At 31.0% G+C, this 22,162-nt stretch overlaps 2 pseudogenes; both read left to right on the forward strand.

Annotated features, from left to right (window-relative positions):
* The window catches only part of LOC142616604 (uncharacterized), an 84,664-nt pseudogene that overhangs the window by 24,368 nt on the left and 38,134 nt on the right, over positions 1 to 22,162 (forward strand).
* On the forward strand, positions 11,703 to 21,559 carry LOC142614924 (TMV resistance protein N-like; annotated as a pseudogene).

Here is a 22,162-nt window from a genome sequence, read left to right on the forward strand (position 1 = left end):
TATATGAAAAGCGCATCATGTTTAATATTGCATTTGGGGAAATGCGTGAATTGTTGACATGGAATATATGAGCATCTCTGATTTAATCTTTGAAAAGGAAAATCATCGATTTTATGGTATATTGGAAAATTTAAAGGTGCTTATTTATCTTGACTTGTATTTTTTGGGAAATTGATAGAAAATCTTGTTGACAAGAAATGAATTTGGAAACCTTATAAAATTTGTGGAAGTTTTGGTTATTTAAGATTTTTCCGAAACTACCTGAATATAAACTATGTATTTGAAAGTACATGTAACATGTGAGTTTTATGTTATTTTAACTCTATGCCATGTGTGATTTCCCAGTGATCACCTCAGTTGATTTCTGTAATTTTTGTAACAATGGAATCAAATTTAGGTTAGTGCTCTTTTACTTTGGATGACGTTTCCTTCCCTGCTGCCCATGGGGGGAAGAGGTTCCTTCATTGTGTATAGGTAAGATTGTTGCCCATAGGGCCAAAAGATCACATGCAAAAGAGGTCGTATTTAACGCATTCACCCTGCTACTCACTGGGGGAGAGACAAAATTTTGAAGGTATAGGTGAGGTTGCTACCCATGGGGTCAAGAGACTGCATACCAGAGATGACAATATCATGCTAATTGTGAATGGATGGATCCCTTGACTGGTCTATGTGGTAGTATGATATCTATGTGATAAATTGTCTTATGTTAGATTTTATGGCTTTGGATTTATTTTGTTTGTATTCACAGATTATAGTATATAGTTTCATGGTATTTATTTTAAGAAACTATGTGTTTTATTACTTAATTATTCTTGTCATATTATTATTAAAAATGAATTCGTAGTATTCAGTTAGAAATTTTCCAAATTAAAACTTGCTTTGCAAACTATTCATCATCATGAAACCTGTATTCCCCTACCCCCATTAATTATGCTACTTACTAGGTTCGGTTTCATCCCATTCTTTTACATGATTTTTCGAAGTAGGCAATGATCGTTTTGAGACATGTTTTTGTGGCTAGTAATAGTTAAACTAAGTACTAATGGAAGCTGAACTTTTGTGATGGTGATCTTAAGATGATGTACATCCTAGAGTAGGCTTGACTTATTCTTTTGTATCTAATAGTGGTGATGATTTTTATTCCCACTGATGGGACAAACTGATAATATGTAATTATATTTATTCAGATCTCAATTCTTTTGTAGCCAATGGTCCTTGTAATTATTGCATAAAGCTCTGACTTACTTTGAGAGTTTTCTTAATGAAATTATTATTCAAATTCTTGATGTTGGTACTTGATATGAATTGCTTAGATTGAATTATCAAAAAGGAAAAATCTACCGATACCTTTAGGATGTATTTCTTATGCTTCGAACCCTTTTGGATTTGGGGTGTGACTGCCTTGACTTAAACTATATATTTTTTTTTTTAATATTTTTTTATGGGACTTAACTTATATGTTGAGTGGGCATGAGCATGGTTAATGGACCCAACACCTATCAACTATAGTGCCATTCTAGACTCAAATCCATCCAAGGCCCAATTTTCTTTTTTGTATGTAGTACTTGTGTAGAGGCTAAAAAGATGGGACATTGTGGGGACTAAGGAGCATGTGCAAAATCATTGTGCAATGAAGAAAATGACACCAAATGTGGATTCATAAGATACATTAACGTTTGGATTAATTTTCTCTAGGGCAATAATTATAGGGATCTGGAAAATGCACAATGTTCAAAAAAATTGTGTAATAATATAGACAATCCATAATTTTCTTAACACCAATTAACCAAATCTTGGGCAATGAAACAAATTGGGCACACCGGTGGCAATTGATTTGATAGTTTTTTGGATAGAGTTACTATTCTTGAGGATGATTTATTTAGAAATTTTTTTGGGATCAAAAGTATGATTTGAATGTGAAGATTAGCTCATATAAAGCAAAAAAAATCATATGTATATTAGCCTAGTCTTCCATTTCATGGAAATTTATATCCATGGAAAACATTCAAGATTTATACATAACACATGATATGCACACCAACTTATGAGCTTACCCCCCCCCCCCCTCCCCCATTATGTCCTCCATGTTACATTTTAATTTATATTTTTTAATATTAACAATTTAACATTAAGTGTTGGGATTCAATGATGAGCCTTATGGCTCAATAATACCACCTAAGTGCTGGACACCAAGATGTCTCGGGAAATAAAACCTACAAAGTTGCAGAATGATATCATTAAAACAAAATCAAACGAATCAACCCATCAATCAGCTTATCATTTTTGGAAGTATAGTTAAATCTCACACACACACACACATCAATCGCATACAAAATATACGCAGCTGAAAATAAATAGATCTACTTCATTCATAAATGTTAACATGCACTATGTAAGTTTCAGAATTTGAGAACAAGAGAGTGTACCTTGGAGCGGTGAATTTCAAAACTGAAGATTAGAAGCACTTGGGAACACTTTCAATCTTCACTCCTATTCCACTAACACTCAAGATGTGTGGTCTCTCAATTAATTTACAAAGGGAGAATGTCAAATCGTCTCACACTTACATACACACCACTTCACAATGATGTTCTTTCAATATTCTATAGAAAATTCTGTATGTTTCTCACTTTGTATCTAACTGATTATCTAATTAGGCTAGCCTTTTAGGCCTTTCCAATTAGGTTTAAGTGTGTGGCTTGGAGTGGGACCAATAAGACATTAACTCTAATGGGCCTTGGGTTTTTCTGTCAACTCTTGACAAGTCCAAAGTTACCATTAACTATATTTAATACCACTATATAAATATAGTTGCACTCTAGGCCTTATTTATAAATTATATCCTAAGACTTTATTGTACATGCAATCCCTTCATAAAATATTCGTAATTATACAAAGTCATGAATGAAGACTGCCACTTTGTAAATTACTACATCTTATCATTGAGTACCCGGTTTAATCCTTTAAGTTATTTATCATATATTTATGAAATCCAATTTCATAATTATATACTTTAGTAACTTCTTATTAAAGTGGTTATGCCTAACTTTCTGAATAACTAACCCATTAAACTTATCTCAAGAGAATATTTTATATCTCCGTTAAGAGACTATGAATTCCATTTTAAGAATATATATTCCATCAACGCTAAATGTGGCTACCCAATATACTGAGGTTTTGATCGTTCCTTTAGATCTCACTCTTGATATATCAAAGTAACCTACACCTCATGATCAAGTCCATTATTCTCTTAGGATTAAGAGTTCATGCAAATATAAGTCATGAGTTTATTATTCATTTGACAGTCGTTAGGAGAATAATAAAACTCACACAGGTCCAGTTCAATATATTTTAACTCTTAAAACATATCAACATATCAAATAGAAATTTCTATTTCCATGATTAAGACAAATCATCTTAGTTAATATGTTATAGTCTTCGCAGATAAAATGCCCAATTTCATCACCGACTACGAACTAAAATTCTGAGTTTATAAAGAACTTGTAATTTATATCTTCTGTGACTAAATTATATAAATCACATACTATACATCTCATGGACTATATGATAATGTCTGAATATTCATGTTACCATTATTTTAGATAATAATAAAACAACTTTATTAAACACAACATTAAGTCATACATAATGTCATACATAATAATATACATAGCATCATACAATAAGATTTAAGGGCACTAATCCTAACAAAAAAGAGATATCATATAGTGACTGAAAAGGATTTAAAGCTTTGTGATCATGGATTGTCAACACCTTCACTATTTTGGAGTTGCAATTGTTTCCCCTCATGCTTTGGTGGCTACATCACATGTTCATTGTCGATGGCAATGAGGATGAATCAGTGTGTTTAGCTGCTAATACATTGTGTTTCTTTTAATATTGGTGTTGTCATTTTGTGAAAATATTTAACAGATTATTTGGTGTAAATATGGACAGTTCTTTTTGAACCTCAAAGTTTATGGTAATGTAGATAGTATTTCTAAACTTTTGTTTTATGAAGAAGATTGGAAGACACATTGTTGTGACTTGTGAGGTTGTCACATGGCTTGTCCCCTTTTATTTTTTTGGCATTGATGTGATTTGACCCACTTTCATTCATAAGATAAATTTGTTTATTGATTTTTTTTTTTTTTTTTGGTAAACCAAAATAAAGGGGTGTTTATGGTTTGATTGCATCCCTATAATAACATTTCAGGTATTTGTTAATATATACAAAAATGGTAATTCTGAACTAAAGTTATCTTTTGATTGGACCTCAACAAATCTTTTTTCTGTTCCTTTTTCTTTTTTGTTCAAACTCACTGGAGTTGATTTTCATTTTGAAATTTGAAAGGCATTTCAATTCTCAAATTGCCATTGTAAATAAAAGTTTTTCATTGATATCAAATTCTTATTCAGGTTTCTCTAAAATCATGAATTTTTTTAATGACATCTATTGTCGTTTGTGTAAAAGAAGGGAAGAGCAATGAACCTTCTACTTCATTGATTGTCCAATCTCTAGTTGTTTCTAGGAATGGTCTTTATTTATTTCTCCTTAATTGACACTCCAACAATTTGTTATTCCTCGAATTCAATCATTCCATCAGGAATGAGTAGGGAGTCCCACAATTTTCATCAAAACAGATATAAGTTGGCATCAACACTTAAAATTACTGAATTATCTGAGGTTGAGCTGCCTCCTTTACAAACTTAATTTGGATCCTCAGTTTTTGTGTCAACACTTAAAATTACTGGGGCTTCAGATTCTGCTGTTAAAGTTTGCAGCTGACTTTTGACTTTTGTCATACCAGTATCTTGGATCCCTGCTTTGGATATATCTCCAGATCCTTTAGTCTATTAGCCATTTTTATACATAGTTTGAAGAACTGATCTTGATGCTGCTGATTGAGCATTAACGTCCGATGGGTAGACTGCTTGAATTCCCATTTGTCCATGCTCTAATGGAGTGTTCAAGTTAGATAGGTAAAGAACTTGAAGTCCTGCTTCTCCATACAAGGAACTATGGCCATGAAACTGCTTTAGATTTTCCAAGTACTTTTTACCAATCACACGACTATTATAAACAATCTGTGAAACACACTTGACGTTTAAAGAACCGCCTGTTATGCAAATCCTCTGAGATTCAACTGCTAAAACATCATTATGTTGCTCGTTATGTTGCTCTGTTTCCTTTCTATTGTCATGAGTAACAGTTTCACAATCTAGATTTTTTAGAGGGGTTTGATTTTCAAATTCCTCAACCTTTTCAGGCCAAGAAAATCCTTGCTTCATTTCAGAATTGGGCATTTACACTCTCTATTGTGTGGTTCTGACTTTGCTGAGTCTCTCCAACTTGCCGTTTCTTTACAAATTCTTTTTATGTCTCTTTTCATTTCAGAATTGGGCATTTACACCTTTTTTTTTTTTTTTTTTTTCTTTTCTTTTCTTTTTTTTAAAGCTGATGGAGAGAACATAGAAGCTACAATGATAATGATGTTCGCACGTGACTCTCTCTTTGAGGAAAATGCAGAACGTGTGGGACACCCTCGGTGGAAAGTTGCATCGAGGAAACTTCGTGGAAGAGGGATCCCTACTTTTATTGACTAGGTAAGTCTTCTGTGTCATTAGTCAACTGACACTTTATCGACTGCAACGCTGATAAAAATGTCTCCCACTGTAGCCACTATATTATTATTATTATTATTGTTCATCAAATATATATAATTATAGTTATAAAATTAATCTAAAAGCATTAAAGATAGGCAATATAATAATTTATTTTAAAAAAATATATAACCATATAAATTTTATTTGAATATAAATTCAATGGCTAAAATATTATCTTTGTTTTTACATTTTGATAACAGTCAATTTGGTCATTGTTATTTTTAACTTATGGTCAATTTGGTCTCTTGTCTTAACCATTAACTACTAATGGAAAATACTTATATGGCAAATAATGTGCACTGTTAGTACACTTAAATCCTACCTGATCATTTAAATAAAAATTAAATTAGATACTAAAAATGCCACATCATCATTATAATAATTAAAAAAATTCAAATAACAAAAACTACTGTTAAAATCTAAATCTTTCCTACTAATAAAAAGGATCAACACATTCACTTTTTTTTTCTTTTAATTTTTTTTTCCAGTACACATTCGTAAGGCATTGCTACGGTGTCACCAATAACTGAGAATGAGATTTCGCTTTTATCACCAGTGATTCATACAATAGCTTGTGGGTTTTGAGTGTTGACCCTTGCCAAGATTACAATGGTGTGTTCTATAACTCGGCTAGATTTATAGAATGGATTCCTTTGTACTCAAGACCCATCAAACCCCTCGCACTAATACAGCTTCACTTGCTGTTTAGCCCTCCCATTTTCACCTTTCGCTCTAGTCCCCGTACACAGACGAATCCGAAGAAGAAAAACAAAATGACATAGAATCATATCTAGAAGAAGAAAAAAAAGAACACTCCAACCTAAAGAAGACTGCAATAGTATGGTGAACCTAATTGCAGGGTGTACTGTTTAGTTACCAAGAAAATGCAAGAAAGTTAAAAAGGAAAATTGAGAGAAAAAAAAAAAAGTTTGGTTGTCATGAAATTGTAAGAAAATTAATAATAAAAAAAATTTAAGATTAAATTTGGTATAAAAAATTATTTGTAAATGTTGATGTGGCTTGATTTTGCCATCTAAGCGCTTATGTGGTCTTTAAAATTTAGACAACTTAATCATGCCAATAATGCACACCATTTGCCACATAAGTATTTTCCGTTAGTAAGTTAACGGTAGAAACCAGATTGAAGGCAAATTAAAAATAATGTGAACTAAATTTATTGTTACCAAATGTAGAGACCAAATTGATTGTAACCCAAAATGGAAGGATGGAAATGGTATTTTGGCCAAACTCAAATCTCCACTTTCAAAATAACTAAATATTAATCCAAAATAAAATCATCATAAATTATACGAGAGAAAGATGAGACTTATGATGGAGAATTAAAAAAATACCACACTAAAATGTATCAGGACTATATAGAATTTTTTTTTTTTTAACATAAAATTTCATCAACTTAAGGGTTAAGAAACAATAAAAAAATTCAACAAAAGAAAGAAAAACAAAAATTGTGTGAGAGAGAGAGTATTCACCTTTTTTTGGAAAGCTCAAGAAAGGAATAGAGAAGCTACGATGATAAAGATATATCTTACAAAATACTGTTGTTCCCACCTCTCATGTAAACATTATTTTTTTAATTATCAAGTGTTCCATGTGAACTCCCTAAAACAAAAAAAGAAAAAAAAAAAAGTGGTCCTATGTAAACCTTCATTACATAAAAATATTGACTACATAAAATGTTGTGACCTGTTACTCTCATGACTTTTTCTTTAAATGATCAAAAAAGATTATAAAGAAAAAGTAGTAATGATAATATATAGAGAATTGATAAAAAGTAGCCACTAGAATATGTTAATTATTCAATCATAATATTGTGCAACGGTGAAATTATTATAATTTTCTTTTTAATGCAAGTAATTTTATGTAACCATTATATAGTAAAAACCTCATAAAATAGTAACAAAAAATTTAATTTTTCTTTTGTTGGTAGAAATAGCCAAACCTTTCGAGTTTCGAAAATGTATTCATATTCATGATAAGAAAAAAAAAAATTATTAAATTATACCCTGACCACAAAGAAAAGAGAAAGTAGTAAAACTTTCCAAATGTAAATATCGAAGGACAATCAAAATTCACAAGTGGCCGACAAAAAAAAAATCACATTTGAATTTAGTCCGCATTTGGTTTCATTTGTCAAAAAGTAAATGATTAAAGGCCTACCTTTGAAAAAAAAAAAATTGAAGCATTGATGATTTTGATAGAAAAGAAACCAAAGCGTGCAAAGAAACAGTTCAGAAGAAACGTCGCACTTTTATTCCTCCCTTATTATAGTCCTCTCTCTCTCTCTGTTCGTCCTAAGTTTTCCTACTAAACAAAAAAAAAAAAAATCACGCTCACAATAGTTCCACTGCAAAACCAACATTTTATAAAGAAAAATGTTGTGACCTGTCACCCTCGCGCTCTGCATGAGTCAACAAATAATTTTTACAAAGCTGAGATTCCATTCCATTATTTCCTTACAAACGTGAAAACAACTTTAATTTGCTGCATATTTATCTCCATCTATGTTGCATTCTCACTCTGCATGAGTCAACAAATAATTTCCACAAAGCTGAGATTCCATTCTATTATTTCCTTACAAACGACGTGAAAACTTTAATTTGCATACATTTTTATCTCCATCTTTGTCGCTTTCTCACTTGAACATCAATAATTTGCATGCATAGTCATCTCTCTCTTTGTTGCTTTCTCACTTGAACATCAATGAAAAATAGAACCTGTCGTCCATACCTCACTTTATTGAAAAAGTACCGTGTAAGAAAAATTGATCGATTTCTTCGTTGCTTTCATACTTTCTCTTTAAAACACATCCGCTATAGATAATAGGTGTAATTCTTTTTTCCTTATTAAAAGAATGCTTAGAATATTTATTAAATGCTAGCTATTGCATCTGGAACTATGCCCAACTTTCAAGGACTTTGTACTTGAAGATATACCACTTACGCAATATATTCTATTAGTAAGTATCAATTAAGTTACAAAACTTTTATAGAATCTATTAAAGAGAAATACTACATACACAATATTTTCATTACAAATTTTTGGTGGTTTATTGTTACTGGTTTTAATTTAAACTTCTACTAAAATTACCCTTTTTTCTTTTTCATCACCAATAATAGCTAGTGACAGCCTACCTATTAGAATTTGTTGTGAAAGTGTTGTGATAATATTGTAAACATAAATTTCTCTTAATTATTTGAAAAATTAGTAGAGGGTAAAAGAACTTACCTGGATATTCAATAGTAAGAGACTTCGACAATAATAGACAAGTTTGGTGTGGGTGCTGTGCAAGATATTCCATTCACCTTCATATTCAACTGAAGCCATGAGTCAACAAACAGCTTCCATAAAACTCAGGTTCCATTCCATTATTTCCATACAAATTTGAAAATGACTTTTGCAAGTAGAGTTGTCCTTATCTTTGTTTCTTTGTCACTTGAACATCAATGAAAAACACAACTTGTCATCCCAACCTACAACACGTTCAATTAAATGGCTAGTATCGTGTAAGAAAAATTGATCGAATTCTTCGTTTTTTTCTCACTTTATCTTTATTGCATGTAGAGTCATACCATGTAATAAAAATTAATCAATTTCTTATTAAATTTAATGCACCGAGTGATTGTCATTCTTTTTCTTTTGTTTGTAATTATAATTACTATTAAATAAATCAATAAGAAAGGGAGCTTGATTGGCCCAGTCACTATTCTTTTTCAGTCCTAAAAGCTATCAGCTTTACAAAATTAGCCCATCCGACTTATAAAAGTAGCCCATGACAAATAAAATTATTTCATGTAATTCTTTATGTTTTTTTACATATTAAGAATGAAATTTGTGACACTTTACTGTTTGCACCATTGATTTTCTTTTTTTAATAGACTAGTGTATTGCCATGTATTAAAAAAATTGAATTTTATGATTTTTTTTTTTCATACTTTGGTCTCCTATTCACATTAGCCCATGAAAAATTTATATATATTTTAACATAAAAACCTACTATTTTTTATTTTACATATTTACTTTTCAAAACACATCACATTAGATTATCTACTTTACACTATATTTCTTTAAAATATTAAATTTTCTTGATTTTTTTAGTAGTTTCTCTTTCTTCACAAATAACGATCACCATCCACATTCTTCCTTCAACCTTGACATACATAAAAAAGAATAAAAGCTAAATATAATATAAATAGTGCTAGTGTAAATTTACATAAATATTGTAGCAACAAAGTATTTTTTTACACAATTTTGCATAGTCTGATGTAAGTGAATTTTGGGCTTAGTTAACTAACATATGATACTTTTTCTATTAATCAAGCACTGATGTAAGTGCTTTGAAACTCTAAATCTTGGTTCCATTCCTACATAAGAGTGACAAATATCATTTTATTATTGTTGGTTCAACGAAGTTTGTATCCAAATTTTGTTCTATGACTAAAAATGTGTGGATGATTTTATTCATCACCACGTGGTGAGTTAAAAGAATTTTCCTTCAAACTAATTGAAGGTAAACTTCTTCTTTACTTTTTTCTTCACAATTTAATAAAGAATAATGCTAAAGGCACAAACAATTTTACAACATTTTTATAGACTCCTGATGTGAGATTCTGATAAATTCTTACAGGTTCTCATATAGACCTGCCACTAATATTACACTAGCAATTTGTAAAAAAGTTTTATAAAATAGTTTGTTATATTAGTATTTTTCCTTAATAAAATATTTATAATTTTCACAATAATTTGATAATAAAAACTCTATGTCAAGCTGTTAATGGTAAGTAAAAAAGTGATATAAAATATTAATCTTAAATGTAAGTCAGTATTTATCGCTTAGACTTTATTGTGAAAATATTATTTATTGTTGCCCTGTTTTTTTTTTTTTTTTTTAAAAAGTTAAAGCTATGTGTTTGACTTTGAGGACAGTACGTTTCATTTAAGATTATTTTAATCTTTTATATGTGTAGTTTCTCACTTTCAGTCTTTGACAGCAATAGGTTTGCGCTAATTTTGTTTAAATTTTATATATGTTCGTATTTACAAACCCTTTTTATCGTTTTTCAACCTACACGCGAACTATACTTTTACGTACAAGAAGTTTTAAGTGTAAGACACGCTTATATACTAAGAAACAATAAAAAATTCAGCCAAAAAAAAAAGTGTTAAGAGAGAGAAAATTCTTAAGTACTTTCGGAATAAAGAAATAGTGCTCCCTCCTCTCACATTCATAGTGAACTTCACTATGAATTTAATGAATAAACCTCACCATAAATATGAGACAAAAAAATATTATTCTCCGTCTCAAAAATGCCTAAAAAATTACTCAGTGGAGACTACTCACTTTACTTTGTTTTTTTTAATCACAAGGACAGAACTAAGAAGCTACAGTGATAAAGATGTTTGCACATGAATGCGCGTTGTCAAAAAAAAAAAAAAAAGATTCCCACTTTCTCTTTTCTTTCTCTTTTTGTGGAAAATTGCAGAATGCGTAGAACACTGTTGGTGGAAAATTGCAGAATGTGTTACTGGGTGGCTCCTTTTCACAATATATATATTCTATTCAAAAGTTAGTGACTCTTTTTTTTAATAATAATAATATAGTGGCTATAAAGTGTCAGTTGACTCATGACTTAATGGTGCATGGTTGGAATTTTCCTTATTGCAATTTTCCACCGACAGTGTTCTACGCGTTCTGCAATTTTCCACAAAAAGAGAAAGTGGGAATCTTTTTTTTTTGTTTTTTTTGTTTTGACAACGTGCATTCATGTGCAAACATCTTTATCACTGTAGCTTCTTAGTTCTGTCCTTGTGATTAAAAATAAAGCAAAGTAAAGTGAGTACTCTCCCTTTTTCATATCCTTTCTTATTTCATATTGTAGTGAGCGCTACTTCTCTTTTTCCCTATCAATTCCATATTTCCAATTTGATTTTTCCTTTGTGAGATTCAATTCTAGTACACTTGTCGTAAATCATCATTTTATCGTCAATTTCTCAACCAAACATATGAACTCAAAACCTTTCAAATTTAGTGCAATCAACTCATTCGTGAACCTCCACTCGAATTGCAAGCTTTCATTCATCTCTTATCATTCTTGTTAATTTCGTCACATCTTTGATCTTTCTTACCTTCTGCTCTTCTTTTTTCATCTTCTCAATCTTCAGTCAACAAATCATATCAATGGTTGTCTTGACTGATGAAGGAGTTTCTCCTTCTTCTACCCACCGATGGGAGTATGATGTATTCTTAAGTTTTCAAGGTGAAGACACTCGTAATAATTTTACAAGCCATTTATACAAGGCTTTGTGTGACAAGGGTATTAATACTTTCATCGATGATAGTCTTCAGAAGGGAGAAGAAATTTCAATGGAACTTGTTAAAGCCATTGAATCGTCAATGATTTCAATTGTTATATTCTCTAAAAATTTTGCATCTTCTACTTGGTGCTTGAATGAACTTGTCAAGATTTTTGAGTGTAGAAGTAATGGTCAACAGGTTTTACCAATTTTTTATAAAGTGAACCCATCAGAAATACGTAAACAAGATGGAGAGTTTGGGATTGCACTAGCTAAACATGAAGAAAAATTCAAAGATGACAGAAAAAAGGTTCAGAAATGGAGGAAAACTTTAACTGAAGCAGCTAATTTGTCTGGATTTCCTTATAACGATGGGTATGTATTTAATTAATGACTATTTTGGTGTGCTTCTATTAGTTACATACTTCTATTGTTTTCTATTTATAAATTATGTTATCTTTGCCGACATTGAAGATGGGGATGATAGTGGTGGTAGTGGAGTGTGAGGGTAGGGGTAATGAAGGTGAACGGGAAGGCTTTTTTTTTTTTTTTAATTATTTTATTTTTAAAACTGGGTTGATGCCAAGGATCTTAGTCAATAAATTATCATATGGCATAATACTATTAGATGAAAAGACCACTAAGTATTGTTGACGTGGTCTTTCAAGAGGATTGAATAATTTCTTTATATTCTAAATACTAACTAAGGTAGTTAAGCTATAAAGGTTAATAGTAGAATTAGAATAATTTTAACTTGCCTAATGTTATCAATTATGACAAATCTGTTTTGTTATATTATTGGTTATAAGATTTTAATAATTTTGTTATGACTGCTAATAAATAACGAAAGTATTGTTTCTATCATATTTTATTAGTTTTTGAGGAAGTATAATTATTATCGCATGCACCTTCCTTTCTTGCCTAACTTTGGCGTTTGCATTTACCGTTCCCAGCCCATTAACCTATCACTAAGTACACTTCCTTTCAGCACCAGGAATTGGTCATCACTAGAAATTGGTCATCACTTTTATGTTAACATCTTTCACGATTTTACACTTCATCAATGTAAGGATACCATTTTATATATTATATATATATTAACAATTGAAAATTAAACAGATAGAATAATCAACGATCATATTATACGTACTAAAAAAGATTTCTTCCATCAAATTTCTTTTGTTTGAAACGAATAAATCTACCTTAAAATTAATATAATTAATCACATTTTCTTTCAGCCATTCCACCACATCAGTGAACTTCACGTTGTGGTAGTAACATAGTGCACGAGTAACACACTTAGACTCTTCATTGCATATCTTGCAAAGGGTGTTAGACAAAAAATGTGGTGTAAGGTCTCAGATAAATTAGAGGATTGAATTGTATGATATTAGATTAGATTTATATTATTGTGCTTAATAATATGTAATATTTTATAGTCATCTGGTAACTAAATTGAAAAATCAATGGGTTAAAATCCAAAAGTACATGTATATGGTCTATAATTACTTGATCATGTAAATGTTTTATAATTTACTATTGGATGCTAAATAAATTCTATGTTCAGAAAATATTTTTCATCCTGTGATTTAATAAGAAATAAAAAAAAAAATAATGAAGCAAATAAACAAATCAATAAGGTGGATTAACTATTAAGGTCTTTTTGCTTCTCTTCTAAAGGAAAACGTCTTTTGCCTAAAAAGCTATTCAGACCTTTTAGCAGTTTGCTTGGAATTAAGGGGTGACAGCCGTTAATCAATATAAGCACTAAAATAAAAAATAAAAAAATCCTAGAATGAGCACCAAAAATTCCGCCAATATGACACCCCTCTTCAAATTGCTTTTAGTTTAACCTTTTAATTTTTAAGATGGCCTATTAATTGCCTTAATGAATAAAAAATTTAAAAGGAGTATATCATTACTTACAAATTACAATTATCTGTCCTATAATATAATTACCGGAGGCCTTATGCATTTATGGTGAATAGACTGTGAGTTTTTTTGTGCTTAGTACAGACTATTTGTCTTGCTTTTCTTTTATGATTTCGGCTGCACCTTTTCTTTAAATTCGCTTCCATTACGGTTCACTTTCTCTTCCTCAACTAAACTATTGTAATTCTCAAAAAAAAAAAACTAAACTATTGTTAACACTACAAATAAAAAATAATAAATAAAACAAAACTGTTGCCCTCAAATCTCCAACCCAGAAATGCCTTCTATACCTCTTCATCTTATCCACCACTAATTATATTGTTTCCATCCCAATTTTCAATTTTTCACAACTTTATCTCTCTTTTTCTCTCACACATCGATTATTCATTTAAGCTTTTCAATGTTGTATCTACCCATGAACATTCTAATTACAATCCACCCCATCATCCACAACAAATCATTTTGGTTTGGTATTGACTTTTCTCCACAAAATTACAATCACCATTCTGAGAAGACATGGGTTGTGTTTTTCAAAGAATTTTGAAGTTAAGTTGGCAATATGATGATCTAATCTTTTTTTCTTTTGATCTTTTTTCTTTTTCTTTTTTGAATTCTTGCATCCAGAATTTGCATGTTGTTTCTGTTGTTTTCTTTCTCTAATTTTCCAATGTATTGACTTGTGTAATTGTTAACTAACTTTTGATTGTTAGAGCTGATTTATTTGGCCATCATTGTTGTTGAATTTCTCATTGTTAACTGACTTAGATTTGATAAAAATAAAAAATAAAAAAAAGCTTGGGTGTTTCTTTTTATTTTGAAGAAAATGGTGGATTTATAAATATTTGTAGAGCAATATTGATATCATAGTAGTCTCTAAATCTTTAGTGTTACAACTTGCAATTTTGTTATTGTTGCATCCCAATCTCAAAACCCTCCATCAGATTTCTTGCTTCTCTTAGCTTTCTTGGTAAGCTTAGGTGAAATACTTAGCACATGTGCTCCTGTAATAGGTATTTGATAGTCACTGATAAAGAACCTATGGTGATATACTTAGCATAAGCTCCTAAAATGGGTATTTGGTAGTCACGGATAAAGTAGTGACATTCGGTACAATTGCTTAACTGTTTGCATATCTAAGTATTTTATGTTACTCCTTAGTATTAGTTGGAGTGTTGTATATCTTTGATGGACTATCTTCTTAGGAGCTTGAACTATATAAAAAAAATGGAAAACAAATCAACTTAATTTGGCTGTAAAATCTGCTGTTTAAATGTCAAAATTGTTATTACAAAGAATTATTTTATTTTCCTTTGGGGTGTACGAGACAAATGCAATCCAAGCAGTTATGCATGCAACATTGGAATATAAATCCTCTAACTAACTCTTTTTTTTTCTTTTTTTCTTTTTTTTTTTCTATTTTTTGTTCCAACAATCACAATTGGCCATGTATTCACTTGACTTTCCTTATAAAATAAACAAAGTTAAGAATGAAAAAAAATCTAACGCATGGCAATTCAAATGGATAGAGGATTTGTATTTGTAATATAGAATATAATTTCATATGACATTTGAATGTTTAAATTTAAAACTTAAAAGTTTTCTGTGAATCACATTGGTTAATAACTAGAATCATATATAATAGATGGAGGAAGTTACAAAAGGTAATATGTGTCATTGTTTTATGCATTGTCAAAGAGACACATGTCACTATTATGTGTATCCACCAATTGTAGGGACCCAAATTTTATATCATATATTATGTACAAATAGATAGATGCTAGAAATAGAATAATTTTAATTCACATGATGTTATATATTCAGACAATTAAAAATGAAAAAAAAAAAATCTAACATGTGGTAATTCAAATGGATAGAGGATTTATATTTGTAATATAGAATATAATTTCATATGAGATTTGAATGTATAAATTTAAAACTTAAAATTTTTTCCGTGTATTGCATTTGTTAATCACTAGTATGATATATAATAGATGGAGGAAGTTACAGAAGATGATATGTGTTATTGTCTTATGCAATGTCAAAGAGACATGTGTCACTATCATGTGTATCCACCAATTGTAGGGACCCAAATTTTATATTATATATTGTGTATAGATAGATAGATTCTAGAAATAGAACAATTTTAATTCACATGATGTTATATATTTAGACAACTTTTCTTTCAAAAAATAAAAATAATTCTGACAACTCTTCTTCTTTCATTAATTAGAAACTTTTAAATAGTTTTGTGACCACTAAATGTCCAATTTTGAAAGTATACTTAAAAAAAATTTATTTACCATATATTCTACTATTAAATTGTAGAAATAAAATAATTTAATGTTAATGTTACAATTCAAGAGTTTTCCCATTTAATTTTTAGACAATTTTTTTACAAAATTTCTTAATCTCATTTTGTTCAATTATTAGAAATGAGTTTCCAGTAAGTGGGTCTCCTCAATCCTCATCACTGATAGGGAGTTTCTGTCCAACCATTTGCTAAAAGCCTAGATCAAATTTTCTAGCCAAAAGAAGAAGAAGAATGTGCCAAAATTAATGATATTTCCTAATCTTTTGAATTTCAATGCCATTTAATTTAAATAGCAATATGTTAGTTGCAATCCACAAAACTTGACATATTGAATTTAGTTCATCTTCATATTTATATTTACAACTAATCCAACTCATCATATCTTTCTTATGCTCTATGCTTTGCAATTACATTGAATCTGAGTTTATCGAAAGAGTTATAAAAGAGACATCAAGGACTAAATCAAATCATGAGCCATTATTTGTTGCTAAACATCTAGTTGGAATAGATATTCGAGCGGAGGCCGTAGAATTGCTTTTAGATATGGAGTCAAATGATATTTGCATGGTAGGAATTTGTGGTATTGGGGGAATAGGTAAGACAACGATCTCAAAAATTGTTTATAATAGAATTGCTCACCTTTTTGAAGGAAGTTGTTTTTTAGTGAATGTTAGAGAAGAGTCAAAAAAAATTGGTGGCATAACCCGACTACAAGAGACACTTCTTTCTAAGATCTTACGAGATGGAGATTTGAAGGTGCATAATGTATTTGAAGGTATCAATTTGATAAAGAGAAGACTTCATAGTATAAAAGTTCTTATAATTCTTGATGATGTGGAAGACTCAAAAGTGGTAGAAAATTTGCTTGGAGAATGTAATTGGTTTGCTTCTGGAAGTAGAGTAATTATAACAACAAGAGACAAACATGTACTAACCATTTTGGAAAGAGATCATCAAATATATGAGGTTACAAAATTGAGTCAATGTGAAGCTCTTGAACTTTTCAAACGATATGCCTTCCAAACAAGTAAATACGGGGAAGATTGTTTAGAACTTGCAGAACAGATTGCAAGTTATGCCGATGGCCTTCCATTAGCTTTAGAAATAATTGGTTCTAATTTGCGTGGAAAAAATATACATGGATGGGAAAGTGCATTAGAAAAGTATAAAAACATTCCACATGTAAAAATTCACGAAATACTAAAAATAAGTTATGATGGATTAGATAAAACTGAAAAGGATATTTTTCTTGATATTGCATGTTTTTTTAAGGGTTACAAAAAGGATGATGTTGCAAATATATTAGATTCTTGCGAGTTATATTCAGAATATGGTATTGAAAATCTTATTGATAGATGTCTCATAACCTTGAAATATGACACTTGACATTGTATGGCTCTTTGTCAATGCATGATTTGGTACAACAAATGGGTAGAGAAATTGTTCAGCAAGAATCAAAAGAGCTTGAATAGCGTAGTAGGATATGGCTTTATAAAGATGCTCATAAATTACTAACTGGAAATATGGTATACATTCTTTGCTTTTTCATTTTTTTCAAAATATTTCTTTATTGGATTTTCCCTTTACAATATTGAACAAAATATAATTTGCTCAATATATGTTTTTTTTTAAGTTTCAAAATCTTTATACTTTTGTCGAATTCTATTTTGAAGTGTGACTAATTTTTTGTCTTAAGCAGGGATCAAATAAAATTCGAAGCATAATGTTGCTCTCACCTGAACGAACAGAGGTGTCATTGAAATCTAATGTTTTCAAGAGGATGAAAAATCTCAAATTTCTTATAGGCAATGTACATATTGTTAAAGATCTTGATTATCTCCCAAATGAGTTAAGGTTTCTTGAATGGCATGAATTTCCTCTATCCTTATCTTCCAAATGTCGCCTTCCTCAACAACTTGTTGTACTCAAGATGTCTAAGTCTAACATTATATTGGAGAATGCCTTCAAGCAGGTATAAGTATTAGTATTTATAAATTTAAATGTTATTTTTAAAAGTTGTTGAAGATAAATTTTGTTTTTGTTTTTTGATTTTCTTTTTTTAAATTTTTCATAGGGGTTCCAATATGAAAATTTGAAAATGATCAGTCTAAGATCTTGTGAATTCATTACAAAATTACCTGACTTGTGCTGCCCAAACTTAGAGGAATTGGATCTTGGCGATTGTAAAAAATTAATTGAGGTTCATGAGTCCATTGGATTTCTTAGGAAGCTTAAAGGATGGTGTCTCAGAGGCTGTTCAGAACTTCAAATTCTTCCAAGTACGCTCATGTTGAAATCTCTTGGATATTTTGATCTACTTTTTTGCAAAAGGCTTAAGAAGTTCCCCAATATTCACCCAAACATGAATCGTCTATGAGACTTGGATTTGAGATGGTGTGGTATTAGAGAATTGCCTTCATCACTGTTGTATCTGACTAGACTAGACGATTTACAAGTTAATGGCAGTAAGCTTACGAATTTTCTAGTTGGGGCCAATAAATCACAAATGCAGGAGGAAGAAGATATTCCTTTTGCCAAATTGAGACTGGCGTGCAATTCCTTTAATAACTTTTCAGGACCTATTGGGTTTCAAAGCATGACATTTCTGATTCTTAACGCGTGTCCTGGAGTTGAAGTTGGATTAGATTCTTGGATGCAGCCCAATTACTTCCCAGTATTGACACATTTGTATCTTTCTTCTACTGGTATTGTTACCATCCCAGAAAGTATTAGTAGATTTGCTACATTACAACAACTTCGAATTCAAAATTGCAAAAAGCTTCGAAAAATTCCGAGACTTCCACAATCTATAAGAACTGTGGATGCACAGAATTGCGATCGGCTGAATACACAATCATCAAGCAGATTATTGAATCAGGTATCTCTCTCTTTCTCTTTCTCTCTGAAGTTTGAGTTATAAAGAAACAAATTTATGTTAAACTTCAATTTCTTGCAGTTTGGAGAAATTCTAGGGATTCTACCAAATACAGTCGCCGAAGCAACAACTTTGATTCCTATAGATGACCATCATCTTTCGCTACCAGTAACTGAGATTCCAAAGTGGCTCAAATTCAACCATCATCAGAGTGTTGGAAATTCCGTATCATTCTTGGTCGGTCCCAAATTTTCAAATTTGGTTGTTTGTATTGCTTTTCCATTGAAGGATGTGCCCCCCAACTATCTATGGTACCACTGGTGGGAAGTTAACATGTTTATCAATGGTAAAAAGCAATTCAAACGCTCCACGTATTGGGCGAATGGTAATTATGACCATGTATGGTTAATTTATAAGAAAGTGAAAATATCAAATCCATCTGAAGAGAATCGCATTGTGGTTGAGGTTACTCCAACATGTGTCTCCAAAAAAAAAAAAACTCCAAGATTTTCTGTATATGTAGAATGCATCTGTTGTCCCCAGAAACCCAATGCATCTATGGATCAATGTGCTTTCAACAATGGGGAAGAAGATTCAGGCCGTGTTGGAATCCGACACCGACTGCGAAGAAGAAGCCATCGACCAACCCGGGCTAGACGTCCCCAAAAACACTACCTGTCCCGCTTTGGATGGCTTTGAATCCGATTCCAACTCTGGAAACGAAGCTCCAAACCCCGGAGACGGCGAATTACCAATGGGTTTCATGATCAGGGTTCATCTTCAATCCCCAATACCTTTCTCAATGATGATACCTATGCCAATCTGTATCCACCGTCAAAGAAGACAAAAACATCTTGATCCAACTTTGAAGAGAAGGTTTGCCTCTTTCTATTTCTCTAACTTTAAAGGCTTATTCATAGGATTATAGCTCAAGTATATAATGTGTTTCAAGTAAATAATTGCAAAATCAAACTGTTGGGCTATGTAATTATTATTTATACAAGAAGCATTTAATTTCTTTATTTCTTTTTCAATGCAGATGATGCCTTATTGCTATTGAAGTAATTGGTAGGCCTAAGATCCCTTTTCACCTTGCAATTTGATTTTCATTTATTATAGTATTTATCTTTTTGTCTGCTTTTGGTGCATAATTTCTTCTTGTAAGATTTTCTAATCTACAATTTTACCAAATAATGAGCGTCCTTGCTGATTGTTTGAAACTAAAATTCAAGTCAAGCACACAACTGTTCGATGAAATGCTTCTTCAGGATATTGAACCTGTTTGCTTAGATGGCCTATGCTACACATCAAACCAATTGTTAAGGTTTTATTTTAAATTTCTACAAAAATATTTCTGTTTGATTACTTATTTACTTATGCGTTTCTCTTGGGTTATTAAATTTTAATTTTGTTAACTATCATAGATGTTTCTTTGCTTTTGTTGATTCACTGAATAATATAACTTAGATTGTTCATAATTTTATTGAAAGATAAATGACATTGGACAAGGATGCATTGAACTGATTACCAGGAAAAATGTAAATTAAAATTTGCAATAAGCTATGGCCCCAGAAGCCTTTTCTTCCGCAAAACCTGCCTTGAGAATGGGGCTCAGTTCTTCGTATTATTCATATATGATTGGTTGAGGTTGAGGAATTATTTAAGAACATGTTCTTGTTTGCTTGTTTCTTTCTTTGTTAATTAGGAATGTTTGAATTAATGATGATGTCAACGCCTTAACTTTGTCATTGTTGAGATAACAACTGTACCTACTGATAAAACATCTTTATCTCTTAAATTGTTGTGCTTAAAAATGATTCTCTAAAGCTTAAATTAAATTCTCAAAGTAGTTTTGAGTCATGCTGTTGCCATTGGAAAACAAGACAATCAGTAACTGATTTGGAAGTACAAATAAACTTATTTGGTCCCACGATCAGTCATGTTTTTATACTGTCAAAAGAGTCTTGCTTCTCCATAGGTAATCCTCAAATGGAAGAGTAGAACTCAGACATAAGGCTCTCACACGTGGGCTGCCTTGTGCAAGCTTGAACTTCCATTTAAATTCCTTATTTCCTTTGAAAACTACAAAATGATTTGTCTTCTAGTGATTGGGGAGTTAGCAAATATGAATCTCATCACATCACTGATGCTTCTTGCCCTTCATGTGCTAGAAAAGAGGAATGCTTGGATCACCAATTTATTACCTATAACTTAACTTGTGTGACGTGGTTTAGATCACCACTCACCATTAGAAGGTGCTTGAGTCAAAGTCAAGTCATAATTGTGTTACTGCTTGGCGGGGAAGAGTGAATAAAGCTTAAGGCTGGTGCAATCACTTCACTGTATTCTTTCAACAATCTTTGGGTTATTTGGATACATTGAAATAAAATAGCGCATGAAAGAATAAGTGCTAATGATAGATTTTGAACTCCTAAGTCATAGTGCTTACCTTTATACTATTTGTAGGGATGCAACAAACACATGGAAAGTGGACACTCCTGTTAAAACACCTAATGTAGTTCTCAGCAGTTTCTTGGCAGTATAGCACATGATCAGATGTTCATGGTATGGATTCCCCTCTCTCTTTTCATGATATGTCTATATGATGTTGTAAAACCTATAGAGAATTTGGTAAATATAATTATTGTGGGATGGTTCATATAGTTGTATGTGTGATACATGAGGTGTGATTGAAGAAAAAAAAAAAGAGGGATGATTCCACCAGATATGTTGTAATTGGATACCCATGTTGGGGGCCGTTTCTTCAGTCAGTATTTTGAGGAAAAATGGGCAATTTTTTGAGATTATTGTAATGCTTCGGTCATATTGGTCTGCATATGCCCCCATCATCCAATGCATTTGCATGGATTGTGTAGTTGTTTTTGTATTATTTTTCAATAAAGAAAAAATGTTTATGTTTTTGTCACCATGTCAAACTAAACTTTCTGGCATTTAATTGTAAGCTTCAAACTTTGAACTTTAATAAATATCGATAGTGGATTCAAGACACATGTTATATTGCATAAATGATCCTTGGGTGTCTTCTTTAAATTATTTTTAAT

The sequence above is a fragment of the Castanea sativa genome, chromosome 11, assembly GCF_040712315.1.
Source record: "Castanea sativa cultivar Marrone di Chiusa Pesio chromosome 11, ASM4071231v1".
In the NCBI taxonomy this organism is placed as follows: Eukaryota; Viridiplantae; Streptophyta; class Magnoliopsida; order Fagales; family Fagaceae; genus Castanea; species Castanea sativa.